Here is a 19460-nt window from a genome sequence, read left to right on the forward strand (position 1 = left end):
CTCATATGCAGTTTGGCATTGGGAAGCACCAGAATACAAGATGCCATGAACCCTAATGCTTGAAGGACTGTCCTTGCAGTCAGCGGACTGCTGAGATAGCTGATGGAAGTAAAGTGATAGACTCTTTTCTTTGTCCGGGGGTAAAAAGGCCATCTGGGCTGCTGTATTCAGTCTCACACCCAGAAAGCACATGTCTTGAGAGGGTACGAGACTGGACTTTATTTCGTTCACAAAATAACCTAGGCATCTTAGCACTGCTATACCGTATTCCAGATGCTGTAGAAGGTCTTCCTTTTCTTGAGCCAGAATCAGGCAGTCGTCCAAGTAAGGATAGATTTGAATTCCTTGTAGCCTGAAGTAAGCTATCACTGGAGCCAGAACCTTTGTGAATACTCTGGGCGCAGTAGATAAGCCAAAGGGCAATGCAGAGAACTGATAATGAGAATTTCCAGCTCGAAAACGCAGATACTTCCTGCAGCGTAGCCTTATAGGCACATGAAGGTAAGCTTCCTTGAGATCTAAAGTTACCATCCAGTGATCTTTGCCCAGCAGAGGTAAAAGCTGTTGTAACGTCAACATCTTGAACTTGGGAATGTCCAGATAAGTGTTGAGGAGAGATAAATCCAAAATTGGTCTCCACGTGTTCCCCTTCTTTGGTACTAGGAACAGGCGAGAATAAAATCCTAGGCCCCTTTCTGATACAGGGACTGGCTGAATGGCCCCTATCTGGAGTAACTGAGAAATTTGCTTGTGAGCCTCTTTTCTTTGTGGAGGAGGAGCGTCTGGCATGCCTTTGAAAGGGGGCAATGTATGGAAATAGAACCTGTAACCGTGGTGAATAATATCCAACACCCATCTGTCTTGAGTAATTAAATCCCAATTTTCTGTGAAAAGAGACAGTCTTCCTCCCAAAGGAGCTGCCAGACGAGAATCTACTGGCAGCTGAAAAGGCAGGTCATTGGGTCTGTTTACGAAAGGACTGACCCCTGCCCTCACCAGAAGTCTGAGCAGGAGAACTCCCTGTTCTAGGCCTAAAAGAACCTTGAGCCCTGCCCCTACCACGTCTAGACCTACCCCTAGACTGGGAATCATAAGCAGGATATGTCCACCCCTTAGCAGGCCAATTTCTACTAAACTTGGAGGCTGCACCTGCAAAAATCTTTAACAGTTTGCATAGACTTAGCTTTGTCCTCCATTTTCTTTAAAACTGCTTCCACAGGCGAACCAAACAACACGTCAGACTGTAAAGGAGCATCCAAAATCCTTGTCTTAACATGCTCAGCTAAATTCTGATCCCTCAACCAGGCATGCCTGCGAAGAACAGAACTAGTGGCAGCCACCCTCGAGGAGGCCTGTACAGCATCAAAACCACATTGCAAAGAATGCTTACCCACTTGTTCAGACACATGAACCAAATCCAGCAACTCTTTACACTCAATACCTTCCGCCAAAGCATCCACCTTAGATTTCAATTGTGAAAGGAGATAATTTTGATATTTTAGCATGTGAAACTGACAATTCAGCGCTCTCATGGCTAGAGTGGAAGAAGTATACACTTTCTTTCCCCACCTATCCAAAGCCCTTGCCTCTTATCAGTGGGAACAGGATTTTTAACCACAGAGGCCTTAACACCTTTAGGCCCCTGAGAAACAGTTTCTGGGTCCGCCCTAGGACTCTTAAACAAATACTTATGAGCTTCGGGCACCCTATAGTACCTATCAGGTTTAACAGGAGCAGGAGGCAAAGAATCAGGGTTCAGGAAGCCTCTGCAAAACATCTTCCACCACATTCAACACAGGAGGTATAGCTAAGGGCCTATGCTGGGGTAAAACAAGAATTCCCTAAGCCTTTTCCTGGAATCAGAGTAATCCTGGCCTTCCCATTTAAAGTGCTCCCTCATGGAATGCAGAGTCTCTGAAAATGAGAAATCCTCAGGAGGAGAAGCTGTAGGAGTGGAAACATCCACATCAGAATCAGAATAAGGAGGATACTCCTGCAAATCTTCCGCAGAAGACTCAGAAGCCTCTGAACACTGTTCAAAACTATCAAACTCCTGATCCACCCTAGGCCTCTTATCAGGAGGAGGCATAGAACCTCTAATCATAGTAATCAAATCTTCTGCCATTTTAAGCATATGTTTCTTAGGTACAGAACCCGAAATGCTAGGAGAAGCCCCCCCTGAAGCTGGACTTGGCCTACCTCTCAAAGAAGTTTTGGCAACAGAAGGAGAGGCTCTAACTACCTTGGGAAGAGAGGGAAGAACAGTTACCTGAGAAGCCCCCTCAGCCTGGCCTACCTCCTGAGAAGGCACATCCTGTAACAGTAAAGTTTCTGCCTGAGACTCCATAGAAACTCCTGGCAAAACCTCCGGCTCCACAGAACCTTCTAAAGAACCGACGTCCGGGACTGCCGGTTCATCAACCCTAGGCTTCGCTGTTTTGTCCTTGCGCTTTTTGGGCGGAGCGGGCGTCGGAGCATCCGGCGGCATTTTATAATTACAGCGCTTCCCAAACACTAACCTGGCACAGTCTAACCTCCTCTTAATAGTGCGTTTGTTAAACCTAGCACAAGAGCGGCATCCAACAACGTCGTGCTCAGGCCCTAAACAAGGTATACACAAGGTATGGTAATCCCTATGAGGTATCTGTTTCCCACAAGAAATACAGTTATTCACTTTTTCTGACATCCGGTTAAATACTGAGGCAAGAAAAACCAAAATGTTCTAACGGGTACTTAGCCAACTCTGATTCGGTCTGAAACTCCGGCTTCGGAAATATCTCAGAACGCCAACCTGCACTCGCAAAACTGCTTCTGCATCGGACCATGCGGCAAAAAAGACTGAGGATATGACGTCGGTCATGCGCATTAGTACCCTGACGTACTGACGTCAGTCTAATGCGCCCTGACCGACGTCAGCCATATACTCTGGTATTCGGGCCGACTGGACAGCGGACTACCCAATAGTAAGGACTGCAGCAATGTGGAACGAAGAACATCTGGTTTCCTGTGGGGGGGGGGGTCTAATGTGCAGGATGCCTTTAAGAAAAAGCTTAACTTCTAACCTGGAAACAAAGAAGGGGGAGGTTAAAGGCAAACAAGCAGACAAGGCCGAACAATGGACTTTGACTGAGGAATAGGAAAGACCACTGTTGAGCAACTTACACAGGTAAGAAAGCACTAAGGGAATGTCTGCACAAAGGGGATCCTCTTTTGACACCAAATGGAAAATCTTCTCTACTTAGAAATATAAGATTTTCTAGTATTGGGTTTCCTGGCCTCCTGCAAAACCCTAAGCATGTTCTTAAAAAATGGGTGCCTGAAAGGGATAAAAAGTTGATCACCCAACAAGGTCATTTGCAGAGTTGACAAATGAGGGTGAGTCAAGGAACCCTTGCCCTGAGTGAGCAGATCCATCCGGTAAGGTAACTTGTAGTGATGACCCTTGGCTAATTGCAGAAGAGGGAACCAGTGCTGTTTTGGCCAAAAGGGAGTCACAAGCAAGAATTTTTGTTTTTTCCAGCAGAATTTTTCTGAATTAAAGGGAAGGGGGGAGAATGCATAGACAAGCATCCCTTTCTATGAGAAGGATACAGCGTCCACCTGACACTCTTGAGAGTGAGGTACCCTGGCATCAAAAAAAAGGGGGGGGGTCTGTTCAGAGGGGAGGCAAGAATGGTCCATTTCTGGAGTACCCCACCGATGAACATCCCTGTGAAGCATTCACTCGTGAGATTGTGTCACAGATCTGCTTAATGCGTCTGCCACAGAGTTCTGAGCCAAGGGGAGGTACACAGCATGCAGAGTCACTTTGTACTGAATAGCCAATTCTCATACTTTAATGGCTAAGCAACAAAGAAGGTAAAATTTTGTGCCCCCCTGCTTGTTTATGTACCAAAGGACCGTGGTAATGTCCGCAAGAATCCTGAGGGGTCCTGGCAAGAATAGAAGATGAAATGTCTGTAAGGCTAGAAATACAGCCCTCATCTCTCTGATGTTGATATGTTCCCTCTTTTGAGACAGAGACCAAAGGCCCTGTACTTTTCTGGCAGCAGAAGTTGCTCCCCAACCAAGTCTGAGGAATCTCTGAAAAGCATTTGACCTGGTTGAGGTACATGAAGTAGCAGGACATGGTTCTGACTGAGCTGCTGCATCCACCAATGTAGCTCTGTTTTCAGACAGGTAAGAAGAGGAAACATGACATCTAAGGGATGGGCATGCTGGGACCAAACTGTCTTTAAAAAATGCTGGAACTTTCTCATGTGTAACTTTGCAAAGGGCAACATGGGTACTGTGGAGTACATGAACTCCAGCAGTCTCAGAAACTCCCTGGTCATGGTGGAAGGAAGGGGCAGAAGAGACTCCATGAATGCTATGAGAAAAAATGCTTTTTCTGAAGGAAGAAAAAACATTAAGTCTGTCCAGAACCTGCACCCCAGGAATATAAGATCCTGACTTGGGATCGGACTTGATTTTTTTGAAATTTATTGAGAAACCTTTTGAAATTTATTGAGAAGCCTAGACCCTACAAAAAGGGAATAGTTAGGTCTAGGTGTTCAGTTAACAGGTTTGGACTGCTGGCCAGAAAAAGCAGTTCATTTAAATAGGGAAAAACTTGGAGTCCTTTCAGCCATAAATAGGCAATGACTGGGGCTAGGCACTTTGTGAATACCCCTGGAGCAGTGGAAAGACCAAAGGGAAAGGTAGAAAACTGAAAGTGCAAAGAACCCGTCAAGAAGTGCAAAAACTTCCTAAAATGTGGGTGAATAGAGATGCATTCTTGAGATCCAGAGAAGCCAGGAAAGTTAAGGGGAAGCCACGGTAAGAACAGCTGGCAGAGATAGCATCCTGAAATTCTGAAATAAGGCACCACCAGGTAAGTGTTAAAAGGGAAAGATCTAGGATAGGCCTCCAAGGGCCATCTTTTCTTGAAATAAGAAATATCATTGAGTAAAATCCTCCAGACCAACAAGGGAGGGAAACAACCTGAATGGTGTCTTGGTTGAAAAGTTGAGCAAGTATCAGAAGAAACAGATGTAGTTGACTTGGGGGAGGTTGGTTTATCCCCTGAAATGGAGGAAGAGTCTTCCAAGTCATAAAGTATCCGTTTTGGATAACTAAAATCACCCAGAATCCTGAGTGATTTCCATCCAAGCTGAAACTGAAAGAAAGAGGCAAAGAGACAAAGGGGTATGACTTGGAAGAGGGAGAACAGCATCACAGAGGACTTTGTCTGGGCTGAAAGGGCTGCTGAGGAGAAGCAACAGAAGCAGGAGTCTTAGTCTGTGGGGGGGTCTCCTGGAAGACTTACTTGGCCTAGTTCCAGAAGCAATAGAAATGGAGGAGTGAGCAGATTTCCTGACAAAAGCAGTCTTGGCAGGGAAATTCCTATGGAATTTCGGAACTGGTGAAACAAGCAAGCGTTTCAAATCCTGGAACTCCTTTACCTTTTTTCCTCCACTGATTTAGAGAGTTCAGCAGCTGCTTTGCCAAAAGGGAAGAAATATGCAAGGAAGCATCAAAAAGTTTGGCCTTAATGTCATCAGGGAGTGCCTGGAGACATAACCAGGAATGCCTTCTGAAAACAGAAGCAGAAGCTGCTGCTCTAGAAGAAGCTTCTACTGCATCATAACTACATTTGGTTGAATGTCTAGCTACCTGGGAGGAGGCCAACAAGAGAGAAAGAGTCAGTGACTTAGCCTTTTAGTCAGACAATTGTCAGAGAGCCTGGGAAGCCTGAGAAAGTAAGGCCAGAGAGTACCTAGATGTATGTGTCCGGTAATTATTAGCTCTGATAGCCAAGGTGGAAGCATACACCTTCTTTCCCAACCTTTCCAAAATTTTACTTTGTCAGAAGGAAGCAAATTAGTAGATGGAGATACCATAGAAGATTTGTCTGAAGTAATGGCAACCACAGCTGGACCACCTGAAGAGCATTTAAAAAAACCTGTAATCCTAAGGGACCTTTAAAAACGATCAGGTCTTTTAGGGGCAGGGGCTTGGGAGTCAGGGGTTTTACAGACCGATGCAAAGGCATCTAAGAAAGCTGGAAGTACTGGAGAGACTGCTGAAGGTGCAGGGACTTCCAGTTGGAGCAGATCACAGTATCTTTTTTGCTCATCTGAAATTTGCGAAGAATCTCACTTAAGGAATTCCCTCATGTTATTAACAGTTTCCCCAAAGGAGAGCTTCATTAGACTCTTTTTCTGGGGAAGCATATTCCAGAAGGGAAGGAATTTGCGTGGAGTATGACAAAGAGTTTTCATCTGAAGAAGCCCCCTTGGAATCAGTGTCATGAACTTGAAATTCCACAGCCTGCACTGAAAAAGACCCCTGAAACCCCGACGGCAGAACAGGAGACGAGGAGAAGGCCAGGCCAGCAATAGAAGAAGCTGAAGCTGGAGGCCTCAAGGCTATCACAGCCTTAATGAGACCCTGCAAAAAAACATCCTAATCTGAATTAGGCATGGAAGGAAAGGAGGAATGCCTAGCCTTTTGCTTCTTTTTAACATGCTTCTCTTGTTGGGGGAAATGGCAGGCATAGGTCTTACACTTCCTTAGACAAAGGGGCAGGAACAGTTCTAGAGTCTTCTGAAATAACAAGCTGTGATTCCCCCAATTCATCCAAACTGGACACCTGCATAGCCTCAGACGTGCTAGGATCCCCACTCCTGATGGCTTCCAAGACAGTACCCACTGAAAATGCAGACACTACCTCAGAACGCACCGCCGAGTTTCATCAATCTCAAGGCGTAAGATGGAGGGAGTAGGTGCAGCTACAGAGGATTTGGGCCTAGCTTTGCTGACCTTCCTCTTCACAGATTGCTCAGAAAACTCCCAGAACCTTCCATGGCATCCCTAGCCAGACATTGAGTCTCTGGTTTTCTAAATAGAGATTTAAAGCCGACAAAGCTCCTGACTATCTTTATGTGAAATTTGCCTTCCACATCTACACTTGCCCTTCCTGGATGCCATTAACAAAAACAAGGGGCAGCAGCAACAACAAATTAAATCCCCTATTTGGTACTTATTTGAAGCTGAAAGACAAACCCAATGCTATCCAACTGCAGACCAAACGTACGAGTCAACCTTTTTGAATGGCGGTGAAAAAGTTTTCAAGATTGTACGTGTGGAAGTCCCTTTTATAGCTGAGGTTGTCTGTGCCTTTGTGTGATGTCCCACGTATAGGTAATGGCTCTAAGCTTTTGTATACAGGCTGGATGTCAGGTTGTTGGGTGTAATACAATCCATATGTAAAGAAAACTGCAACATTGAATCGAAGGACATCTACTACTGCTGGGACTTGATGCAGAGAAGGCATTTAACAAGAGTCGGTTGGTATTTTATGAGCAAGACAATGGTAATATTTGCATTACCTGAAAGAATAATAGAGTTATTAAGGAGTATGCAGGAACAGAAAGAGGCAACTATTAAGACAGAAGTGCTCCCCTTCAACAGGGTGTGTAGGGACTGAGAAACCACTACTTTGTTAGCTGCTTTATGTACTAAATCACTGACAAAGAAATAAAAGACTCAAAAATTCAAGAATATAAATGTTATAGTAATCAAGAAAAGTTTTACTTGCAGGTCATATTACTTTTGTACTTGGTAAAAATGGAAAAAGACAGCCCAGTGCTGTGGAACATTTTAAGATAGTTTCGAGTCTTGTTGGGTATAAAATAAATGAAGGTAAAAATGGTTTATAGTGATAAACCCAAATGTGAACTGGTTCGGCAATACCCACATTTACAAGGACACAGTAAGATGAAGCATTTAAGTGCGTGGATTAAAAAGGTTTCTGTCACAGCAGCTACGGACATGAGGGAAGAATCTAAACAAAAGATAATACAAAAAATGAGAAGCTGGAAGCTCTTAATTATGGACATGGCTAGTACGATGCAAGCAGTGAAAATGTTTTTCGTCATTTTATCTACAGGTTAGGAGTATTTTTGTCAACCACAGAACAAGTTTATAGATTCATAGATTAGTATTAAGCTAACTGCCCTTGTGAGCCATCTTAAGCCTAGCTAACTGTCCCTTGTGAGACTCAAACCCTGCACCTTGTGTTTGTAACTGCCCTTGTCAGCCATCTTAAGCCTAGCTAATTGTCCCTTGTGAGACTCAAACCCTGCACTTTGTGTTTGTAAGGAAACACCTCTACTCCATGCATCCTCACCATTCCTCTATCCTCCCTCTCATTCACACACATATACTCTGTCTTAGTCCTGCTGACCTTCATTCCTCTTCTCTCTAGAGCATATCTCCATCTCTCCAGGGTCTCCCCCACCTGTTCCCTACTCTCACTACAGATCACAATGTCATCTGCAAACATCATAGTCCACGGAGACTCCTATCAACCTGTCCATCACCACTGCAAATAAGAAAGGGTTCAGAGCTGATCCTTGATGTAATCACACCTCCACCTTAAATGCATCCGTCACTCCCACCGCAGACCTCACCGCTGTCACAATACCCTCGTACATATCCTGTACCACTCTTACATATTTCTCTGACACTCCCGACTTCCACATACAATACAACTACTCCTCTCTAAGGCACCCTGTCATATGCTTTCTCTAAGCCCACAAAGACACAATGCAACTCCTTCTGACCTTTTCTGTACTTCATCAACACTCTCAGAGCAAACATCGCATCTGTAGTGCTCTTTCCTGGCATGAAACCATACTGCTGATCACTAATCATCACCTCCCTTCTTAACCTACTTGGCATTAAATTGCTAATATATGATAAAAGAATGCTAGTTTACCAAGATTATATGAAAAATAAATAAAATTTCCATATTTCTGCAACTGTTACAGAACAAAGTATACCGATATAACCTGCAAGCCATCATTACAAACTGAATGAATTAAATAAAACTGTTAAGCTCTGTTTGAATACGTTTTTTTTTTTGCTGCAGTGAAGCAAAGGTATACTTCCATATTCAAAATCAAAAAATTATATTGGCATTAAGCATTGGACTTTTGAAATGACTATCCACATGAAACTTCATAATTCTGATGCAACTGCATTTTTTCAGTAGTATTTACGATTTGTGAGATATTATCATTTCTTTGATGCACAGTTTATAAAAATATTCATTGTGGATCACAGCATTACTTTGTTAAAAACATTTCAGGACTCAACAGGCAATCCCCCTTATAATTATCAGCCATCAACAGCTGCAATCAGCTTGTGATGTCTATGTACAATCAGTTAAACCTGTATTTAATCAAGCAAACTCAGTTCACAATGTCCAGTCAGACTCCGCACACTCACCAATTTCCCGAAAAAGACATTTTACATGCTGGTATCACTGCATGACTAAATGCTGCTGATGCACCAGTATTCACCCATTTGTCTTCATCACACAGAATGACTGAATAATTTTCTCTCATCAAATGGGATAGGAGTTCTGCTCTACTCTTGACATGTGTACTGTGCCACTGTTAAATCATGTGGCTTTGATGCCAAGTGTTAACAACCCCATCTTTGAGCACTAAACTCCTTTCGTTCTGGCATGGGAAGATAGGCTTAACTTGCTACTACTTGAATTGATGAATACTGATCAAATTAGGCCTGATGCAAGCACAAAGGCAGGAGATTATTCAAGGAAGGTAAAGTTGAAAAGCCATAGGTAGGGTAATGAGAAGGTGGTGGCTGCTCCAGACGCAATCTGAGAGGGGTCATAATCACACTGCAAAAGAAGTGTTGATCAGTCCCAGTTCATCAATGCGATGCCTGTAGTCATTTAAGCAACCACTATCAAAATCATAGCTGTGTTACTGACATAAAATACTAGCTGGTGGGAGTGGGTATGTGTGCGTGTTGTGTTTAGCAACTGTATCAAGGAGCTAGCATAGCTTCTTCATACATTTTTTGTGGGGTGGGGAGATAAGGAAGTGCAACTGTATAGTAACAAAGCAGCTCTTGTCCCACTATGGAAGAAGTTTTATTTTTATTTTTGGCCCTCACTTCTAGAGGACTTTTTTTTTGTCCTCAGCTCTCCAAAGCACATTTTTTTCTCTCTTCAACTCTTGATGAGGTGAACCAAGGATGCTCCCAGTGTGCTATCTGCACCAAACGAAGCTTACAGAATGTCAGCTCTCATTTTTGCACTAGAATTAGTTGCTATAAAAGCCTTTAACAGGTTGAACTAGTATTTCTTATGACACAGGCAAACATACATTTATGTAAATGAAAACAAAACATATTGACATATTTTCAGTTGCAAACATGATACATCACTTATAATCTAATCAGTCATTGTCAGTCAAACATCACATAGCTCAATCAATTCCTGCCTTCCCTTAAACCTCATTCTTCCTCTAAAACATTCTGCATGTATTGTTCCCACAATTCCTATTTTTTCTACGTAATTTGCTCCTACCCTTTTCTACAGATCACATTTCCAGTAATTTTATCACTGTTACCATATTCACTACATGTAGTACAGTTGGTCTAGACTTTGATTTCCATTCTATAGTAACTGCTTCTTTGGCAGCTACCAGAATTAAACTCAGCAAAGGCTTACTATGTCTAAGCAATTCTGACTCTGTATCAAAAATCAAAAAAAAAATTCCAATTTGCTCACCCAGTATTTCTGACAGAGTACGCTGTAGGGAATTTTTAAAGTCTAACCAGAAGAAACTTCAGACTCTGGAAATGCCAAATGGTTTTATTCCAAACAAAATCTTTCAGGTTTCACCCTTCTTCAGTGTGAACATCAGCTTTGTTGTTTGGAATAAAAACAGTTTGCGTTTTCAGAGTCTAAAGTTTCTTCTGGTTGGTTTTGACATTGTTCTGCAGATTCGATTAACCGCTGCATTTGATCCAGTTTTTGCAGTTACTTTAATTTTCAAAGTCAGCCAACTCGTTACACACTCAAAAAATATGTTCCCAATTACTTTCTTCCCCATCACACCTCCAACATTTACAACCTACCTGATGAAAAATTCATTGTAGTTAGCTTGGAGTACAAAACTACCCATGCAAACACGTCCCGGGAAAGATCTTATATCTTCTAGACTTTGTTGCATATTTGGGAGCCATGCATATATCCTCCAATTGTTTCTTTGTGAATTGCTTATCCAATCTCTCATCCCAATCCTTTCTAACCTCCACTAATGGATTCTTATAGTTATCATTCAATATTTATACGCTCTACTAATTATTCCTTTTTTAATGGCAGCTTCTGTTCAAAATTTTACTAAAAACTCTACCAGTATTAGTCTTCTACTTAGGGTCCTCCTATTCCTTTCTCTTTGCCTATACTATCAATCCTTGATAGGGAAGGCAATCTCTACCCTGCAGTACAAATGCATTCTTGACCTCTTCCCATTCTATTACCTTCCTATCTCCATTTGCTCCTAATACCTTGGCTCCTTTGCTAGTTTTCTCCAGTAAATTCCATCCTCCTCTTGCCTACTCGCTGTACCCGTACTTGCAGTTGCCCCTATTGGCAAAATCTCCATTCTCCATTCCCATGTTGGCATAGTTGTTAGAATACTTTCTGCTACTTTATGAATATAATATTCTGCATGGTTGTTATTCTCCTTAAGGATCTACATCCAAAAACCCAGTCTCTCCTTGAGCCCCTTCCCCATTTTATCATACCTTTCCACGTTGAATTATAGCTTTTTGTTTGTGCTATGTATATAAGCCTTAGATATGAAGCTCTGAAATGCCCCTTTAAATCAGGTAATCTCAAACCATCGTGTTCTATTTGAAGGATCAACTTATACCAGTTGATTCTTGCCCTCTTCTCCTCCCAGATAAAATCCTTCAACTCTATTAATTGCTATCCACAACTTCTTCCCTGGTTGTTAAAATATGCCTGATCTGTGTATAAAACAACAGGGACTAAACATTTGCACTGCTTATATGTTACTCCCATAGCCATAAAACAGAACTTCGAATTTCTCAGTTTATGTATTAACTTTTGTTTAGTCTCTTCCCACATATCCCTAGCTGCCACACCAGAATTATTTTTAATCCATACTCCTAATTACTTCATTTGATCATGTCCCCACAAATATTGGTATTGCTGAACAAATCTGTGTGTGGTTACATAGTTTACTGCTACTGCCTTTTTTATCTTCATTAATTTTGCATCCCAAAAAGACTTGAAACGGTCTCTGAATGTTCCACAACAGGGAAATGTCCTTTTCTTATTTTATCAGGTACAAAATACTATCATATGCAAACAAAGTGAACTTTTCTTGATCAGCATACTAATCACACCCTTGAATTTCTGAGCATCTTACTTTGTTTGGCAATGGTACTACATATAATGCAAATAACAAAGGGGAAAAAAGGACACCCATGCCTGGTTCCTCTGCCTAAACAGAACCTATCAGTGAGGAACCCCTCCACTTAAATTTTTTCTTCCAATCCATCATATATCCTAAAAGCAACCAGGAGGCAGCATACCAAATAAAACTACAGGGCAACACTGAAAAAGAGCAAAATGATGATCAGGTATCCAAACACCCACTTTATTAAGTCCAACAACAAGAAAACTAGTTTTCTTGCTGTTGGACTTAATAAAGTGGGTGTTTGGATACCTGGTCATCATTTTGCTGTTTTTCAGCATTACCCATCATATATCCTCCTAATCAATTTTATAATTTTATCAGGAAATGCAAATGCTTCCATTGCCCTACTCAAAATCCCAGCTTACTCTGCCAAATGCTTTATCTGAATTAAGACATCAAAAATACTGGTATTTTCATACATTCTGCTTCTTCTAGATCACCTCTTTTCCATTAATGTTGTCAAATGTCTGCCTCGCCTCCGCAAAACCACACTGATCCATAACTATCAATTTTAGTATCATCTTTGCCATTCTTTTAGCCTTTGTAGATGACCATTTTATGATCATGGTTTAGAATCAAAATGGGTCTATATGAAGCTGAATTTGATGGGCCTATACCATATTTATGTACTACAGCCACTACAGCTTTATTTCAGGATGTTGGTGTTTCTCCTTTTAAAATAGTGTTAAACAAAACCTTCCAGATCTTTATCTTTTTCTTCCCTCCTAGCTTCCAAACTTCCACATGAATACCATCTACTCCTGCAAACTTTCCTGTATATTGGTTTATACATCATTTTTTATCAAATCCTTTCCTGCCCTGTTATTAATAGTGTCTCATCTATCTCTAACCTTGGCATATTTAATTTTTCCACAAACTTTTCCATTTGTACTTTCTTGATTTTCACATATGTCTGCTTTACACAAATTTTCATAACATTTCCAAAATATTTCTAATACCTTTACTGGATCTCTTGTCATTTTCTTTGTTATAGGCTCTCTAAGCTTGGCAACAACTCTTTTTACTTCCCATTCCCTCAGCCGTTGTGCTAAAAGCTTTTGTGCCAGAAGTTATCAATAAACAGTTACTTAACAGCAATCTTTCTAAACTCAAGCATACTATCGAGGTAGTCACTTTCTCTTTAGCACCCTGCAGCTGTGCCTCTTCTTGTTCTGTAAGATTTCCCCTATGCTGCAATACTTTAACTTTTGTCAGTCCCGCTAAATAAGTCCTATTACTTCTTAACCATCTCTCTCTCTCATTTCCACCCTATTTTAAACTCCACTTTCATTTTATCTCACTCCCTATTTATACTTTCTGAAGAAATTTCTATCCTCCCTAATAACTCCTGAAAAATTTCCACTACCCGTTCCTTAAATTCCTCTCTGTTTAACAGATAGTTGGGAAGCTCCAGTGTCTCATTTTTATTTCATTACCCTGCATTTTTATTTTAGTTACTACTGGCATGTGATCTGCAATAGCTATTGCATGCATATCAAAACTTTCAATTAAATGCACATGTTCCTGTGAAATATAACTTCTGTCTAGCCTAGCCCAGTTTTTGTACCTTGTAGAATATGTAAATTCTCCTTGAAACCCTACTACTGAATTCACATCTTCCATACCAAATATTTTCATCAATTTCTTCATAAATCTACTCTCTTTTTGTTATAAGTTCCCTTCTATTCCCCATAGATACTTTCTCATTGTGGCAAATCAAATTAGTCTCCAAACCAAATATTTTCATAAATGTCTTCATACATCTATTCTCTTTTTGTTATAATTTCCCTTCTAGGCCCCAACACATACATCCTCACTGTGGCAAATCAAATTAGTCTCCACCTATAGGTAATATTCCCTGCTGAAACCTGTTTTTTTTTCTCACAGAATTTTCTTAAGCTCTACTGTAGCAGTTTTAGGTAGAATACAAATACATGTCAGTGTAATCCTCCTCCCTTGCCAGTAGCTCCTTAGTTCTGCAAATCTACCATTATCTTTTTCCCCTCTTCTATCACTATTGGAGCTCCTGTTACAATTACAGGCTGAAACAGTGTTAGCTGTTTAAAGTACTAAAAAACTTTAATATGCTACAGTCACTAATACATTCAGTTCAGTCATTAGGATAACATATGCCTTCTCGTTTGCTGAGGTGCATCCAAACTGTATTCTGTTTCCCTAGTACAAACAGTACAAGATAAGGAATTTCAATGTCCCTAATGGCTGTGTTTCCAATGAACCCACTAATACAGAAGTTGGTAGGAAACTGCTGAAAGATTTTATACACAGCATTACTAATTCCAGGTCTCATTTCAGTCTATTAGCAGATGGCAGATATTTTCATTTCACTGCAGAAGGCAAATATGCAAATAATAAATTGGCTTCAACAGTTCCACTTGGCAAGATCTTTAATTATAGAATTAATAAACAGCAAAGCAGGCTGCTCCAGTGGCAATATGACCCAGTCAACCTGGGTTCGATTAGCATTTTGAGTGAATAAAGGAGCAACAGGGAGGGATGGTAATGCCTGCCACGGGTGGGAGGGTTTAAGTGCTGATTCTCAATTAGGGGAGGTGTGGTTCAAAGAGTGGAGATGGCCTTGAACATAAGTGACAAACATGGAAGGCAGGGCAAGAAAGTGGGAGGGGCAAATAAAGAAATCCCCTCGGACCAAAAGGGACATGGCCCAGCCACCAAGATACAGAGCTATTACACAATTTGATCCAAAAGTGGAACTTGAGACATTTCAGTGTAACTGGACCACATCATACCTCGCAATTGTCCTGATTTTCCCAGAATGTCTGGATTTTTTGCTCGTTTTTGGTCCAGTCCTCATAAACTGTGTGGTTTTCTGTCAAATGACCATGAACTGAAGTATTAAATAATGACAGAAATTTGAGGTTTCAGGCTCCATATCCTTTGGAAAATGCATGACAATGCAAAACCTATTATTCTAGCAACAATGTCTAAGTTTAGAAGAGCCATACTTAAAATCAGTCCCTATTTTTGGACCTTTGCACACCCCCCCCCCATTACTTTTGGCTCTGTCCAGGTTTCTTGCTTTAAGAGGTTTAGAGGCTTCGATCACATACCAAATTTTCAGAAGAATCAGCCATTTAGGTCCTAGAAAACTTTATTGATTGTTTCACAGATCTGTCACTCAAGTAGCATGTCAGGAGAGTTAAAAAGTGGTCTACATTATCAGAAAATATACTAGGTTCCCTTAAAGTATCAGAACAGATAAGTAAGCATCTGCTGTAAATAAAGATCAGAGAAAGTACAGTTTTGTACCTACCATAAATGTAGATGTTAGAGTGCTAATACAGCTGCAATAATCACAGATGGGTTTTCTGCCGTCAGGCGGGTCCCCGGTTGGCCGAATTCCAAAGTCTAGGTCCGGCGCCGGTTGCTGTCGCTTTCTTTCCTGACGTCAGAGAGGCAGGGGTATATAAGACACAGCCGACACCATTTTCTTCAGTCTTTCTTGCCCCAGATGTCAGGTGCCCCCAGAAGGAAGGCAATACATAAATTATATATATATATACATGCAATGCAAAATAATCAAAAATCAGTAGTTGCAAGCAAATATACCATAGAAGGATAACCCAATCAGGTTGAATGAAGAGGGGTTAGGCCCTAGGCCTTTACCAAGAGGGGAAGGAGGGAGGGAAAACTGTACTGCAGCTGTATTAGCACTCGAACATCTACATTTATGGTAGGTACAAAACTGTACTATGTTCATCGTGCATACAGCTGCAGTAATCACAGATGGGTAGAATCCCAAGGCTACGCACAGGGTGGTAGGCACTAGGTGGAACTGGGATAAGCCAGAATGCCCTGCAACACAGCAGTGGCAAAGCCTGCTCTAGTTTTGGAATATAAAGGCAGGTGGTAGTGTTTTGTGAAGGTGTGCACAGAACTCCAAGTGGCTGCCTCCAAAATATCTTTGGTAGGAACTCCTCTGAGGAAGGCTGTAGAGGTAGCAGTGGCCCTGGTGGAGTGGGATCTGATGCCTGTAGGGACAGATTTTCCATGATAGGAGTAACAAAACCGTATGCAGTGGCCAATCCATTTTGAAATTGTCTGTTTGGTAACTGGCTTCCCTTGGGCTCCTACAGCATAGGACACAAAAAGTTGTTCTGATTTCCTGAAAGGCTTTGCTCTGTCCAAATAATAACGTAGTTGTCTATGAATGTCTAAGGAGTGTAGCAGCCTTTCCCCATTGTTTTGCGGATTGGGGTAAAAGGTAGGTAAGTGTATGGCTTGATTTAAAGCTACCCTGGATACCACTTTAGGCATAAATGACGGGTTGGTTCGAAGGGAAACCCTGTCCTGATGGAAGATGAGAAAGGGCTGCACAGCCATGAGGGCTTGTAGTTCCGAAACCCTACGAGCTGAGGTAATGGCCAAAAGAAAAGCGGTTTTCCAGGACAAATATTGCAAATCTGTTGAGGCAGCTGGTTCAAAGGGAGGCAATGTTAATTTTTCTAGAATGTAATTAAGATCCCAGGCTGGTATTGGTTATTTCCTTGGTGGTCTTACATTCTTATCCCCTCTGAGGAACTGTCTTAAGAGTGGGTGAGAGAAAAAAGGTGGATTTGTGTTGAATTCTGCAGAAATGGCTGAGGCATGGATTTTTATGGAGGAAAATGAAAGTCCACTGTTCAGCAGCTCAGCTAGATACTGTAATACCGGAGGCAAATTCAGTTTTGTAGGATCCTGGCCTTTTTTCTCATTCCAAGAGCAAAACCGTTTCCATTTTGCGGAGTAAGCCTTTCTAGTAGATGGCCTTCTGGCCTCCAAAATGACATCCTGCACCTCTTTGGAGAGTAGGGTCTGTTGTGGTGTTAAGGAATTTTCCATGCAGCGAGATTGAGTGTTTTCAGCTGACTGTGAAGAGTTTTGTAGCTGTGCTGAGTCAGCAGAAGAGGCATTAGAGGTAGGGACCAGGGAGGAGTATGTGTTAGGCTCCTCAGGAGTGGGTACCAGTGTTGTCTTGGCCAGTCTGGAGCAATCAGTATCATCTTCGGTCTGTCTGCTCTTGCTTTCAAGAGCACCTTGGGCAGAAGAGGCAGAGGTGGGAAAGCGTAAACTGTCAATGCTGTCCAACTGAATGAAAGGGCGTCCACTCTCCAGGCCTTTGGATGAAAGGTCCTTGAACAAAACTTTTCCAATTAAGGATTCCTGTGGAAAGTGAAGAGATCTATGTCTGGCTTCCCCCACGCTTGGATTATCTCTGTAAACACTTGAGGATGCAACTTCCATTCGTGTGGATCTGTCATATTTCTGCTTAGATTGTCTGCCAGCGTGTTTTCCAAACCTGGCAAGTACTGTGCTTGAAGTTTGATTTGCCATTCCAGAGCCAAGTTCCAAAGTGTCATGGCTAGTCTGCACAGGGGGTATGAATGTGTGCCTCCTTGTTTGTTTATGTACCACATTACTGTGGTGTTGTCTGTTCTTATCAATAATTGTCCTGGATGCAGGAGGTCCTTGAAAGCTGTAATTGCATTTATCACTGCTAGCATTTCTTTTTGATTGATGTGAAGGTGCTTTTCCTCTTGGGATCATTTGCCCTGAATGCACCTGTCTGTCATGTGCACCCCCCAGGCGTAATCTGAGGTGTCTCTTGTGATGACTTAATTTGCTTGAGGCTTGCAGAATGGGAGACCTGTGTTTGTTTGACATGCTTGGGCCCACCATAAAAATTCTTTTTGCAAACATGGAATTATTGGTATTATTGTTTCCAAACTGTGGCTGTGTTGAGACCATAGGTTTTTTAGGTACCACTGAAGTTTCCTCATATGCAACTTTGCACATGGGATTAGAAGAATGCAAGATGCCATGAAGCCCAGAGCCTGCAGGATTTTAGTAAGCCTGGTACAATTTGCTAGTATTTTGAAGTACTGAGTTAGTTGCCCCTGTTTTTCTGACGTAAGATAGGCCATCTGGGTGTTTGTGTCCAAGTTGGCACCCAGGAAAGTTATTTTCTGAGATGGTGTTAGCCTGGATTTCTCTTTGTTGATTGTGTATCCCAGAGAATTCAGTAACGTGTTACATAAGCGAGATGTTCCAGAAGTATGTGCTTGCTGTCTGCTTGGATCAGGCAGTCGTCCAAATAAGGGTAAATTTGTATCCCTTGAAGTCTGCAGTAGGCAATTACTGATGCCAGGCATTTCGTGAATACTCTGGGCGCAGTAGATAAGCCAAAGGGCAATGCAGAGAATTGATAGTGGATTGAACCTGCAAGAAATCTGAGGTATCTTCTGCAGTTTTGTCTGACTGGGACATGCAGGTATGCCTCCTTGAGGTCCAATGTTACCAGCCAAAACTCCTTGCCCAGCATGGGAAGAAGCTGCTGTAATGTGAGCATCTTGAATTTTGGTACGAGTAAGAATGTGTTTAGAATGGATAAGTCCAAAATGGGTCTCCAGTCGGTTCCTTTCCTTGGTACCAGAAATAGCCTGGAATAAAAACCTTGACCTTGTTCGTGAGTAGGTACCTCTTGAATAGCTTTCATGTCTATGAGCTTTGAAATTTGTAGTTGTGCCTCTGCCCTTTGATTGTGTGGCAGGTTTGGCATGCCTCTCATTTTTGGAAGAGTGTGAAAATGAAATCTGTAGCCTCTGTTTATAATGTCCAGGATCCATTTGTCTGTTGTGACAATATGCCAATTTCTTGTAAATAATGCCAGCTTTCCTCCCAAGGGTGCTGCCAGCTGAGACTTGCTTGGCATTGAAAGGAGGGAGTCATTGGGTTTGTTTCCTGTATTGTTGTGCACTGTCTTTGCCACCTCTTGGTGCTGAAGTTTGCCATTGCCTGCCTCTATATGATCCTTGTGATTGTCCTCAGCCCCTTGTGCGCCTGTATCTACCTCTTTGGGGCTTGTCCGTGGCTGGAAAGGACCAATTTTTAGAAGGCCAATTTCTGCTAAAACATGGTGGTTGAACCTGTAGAAAAGCTTTGACAGTTTGCATAGATTTGGCTTTTTCTTCCATTTTCCGTAGTATCTCCTCAGCATTAGTACCAAATAGCACATCCCTTTGTAAAGGAGCATCTAGTAGTTTAGCTTTCACATGATCAGGCAAGTTTTGTTCCCTAAGCCAGGCATGCCTACGAATGACTGATCCTGTAACAGCAGCTCTACTTGAG

At 41.9% G+C, this 19460-nt stretch overlaps 1 protein-coding gene across 1 annotated transcript in view; it reads right to left on the reverse strand.

The window, feature by feature from the left end:
• The window catches only part of LOC122795645 (leucyl and cystinyl aminopeptidase), a 1650338-nt gene that overhangs the window by 1114492 nt on the left and 516386 nt on the right, over nucleotides 1-19460 (reverse strand). The gene's annotated exons all lie outside the window — the stretch shown is intronic.

This window comes from Protopterus annectens, chromosome 2.part2, assembly GCF_019279795.1.
Source record: "Protopterus annectens isolate FY-2018-M chromosome 2.part2, PAN1.0, whole genome shotgun sequence".
Classification (NCBI taxonomy): Eukaryota; Metazoa; Chordata; order Ceratodontiformes; family Protopteridae; genus Protopterus; species Protopterus annectens.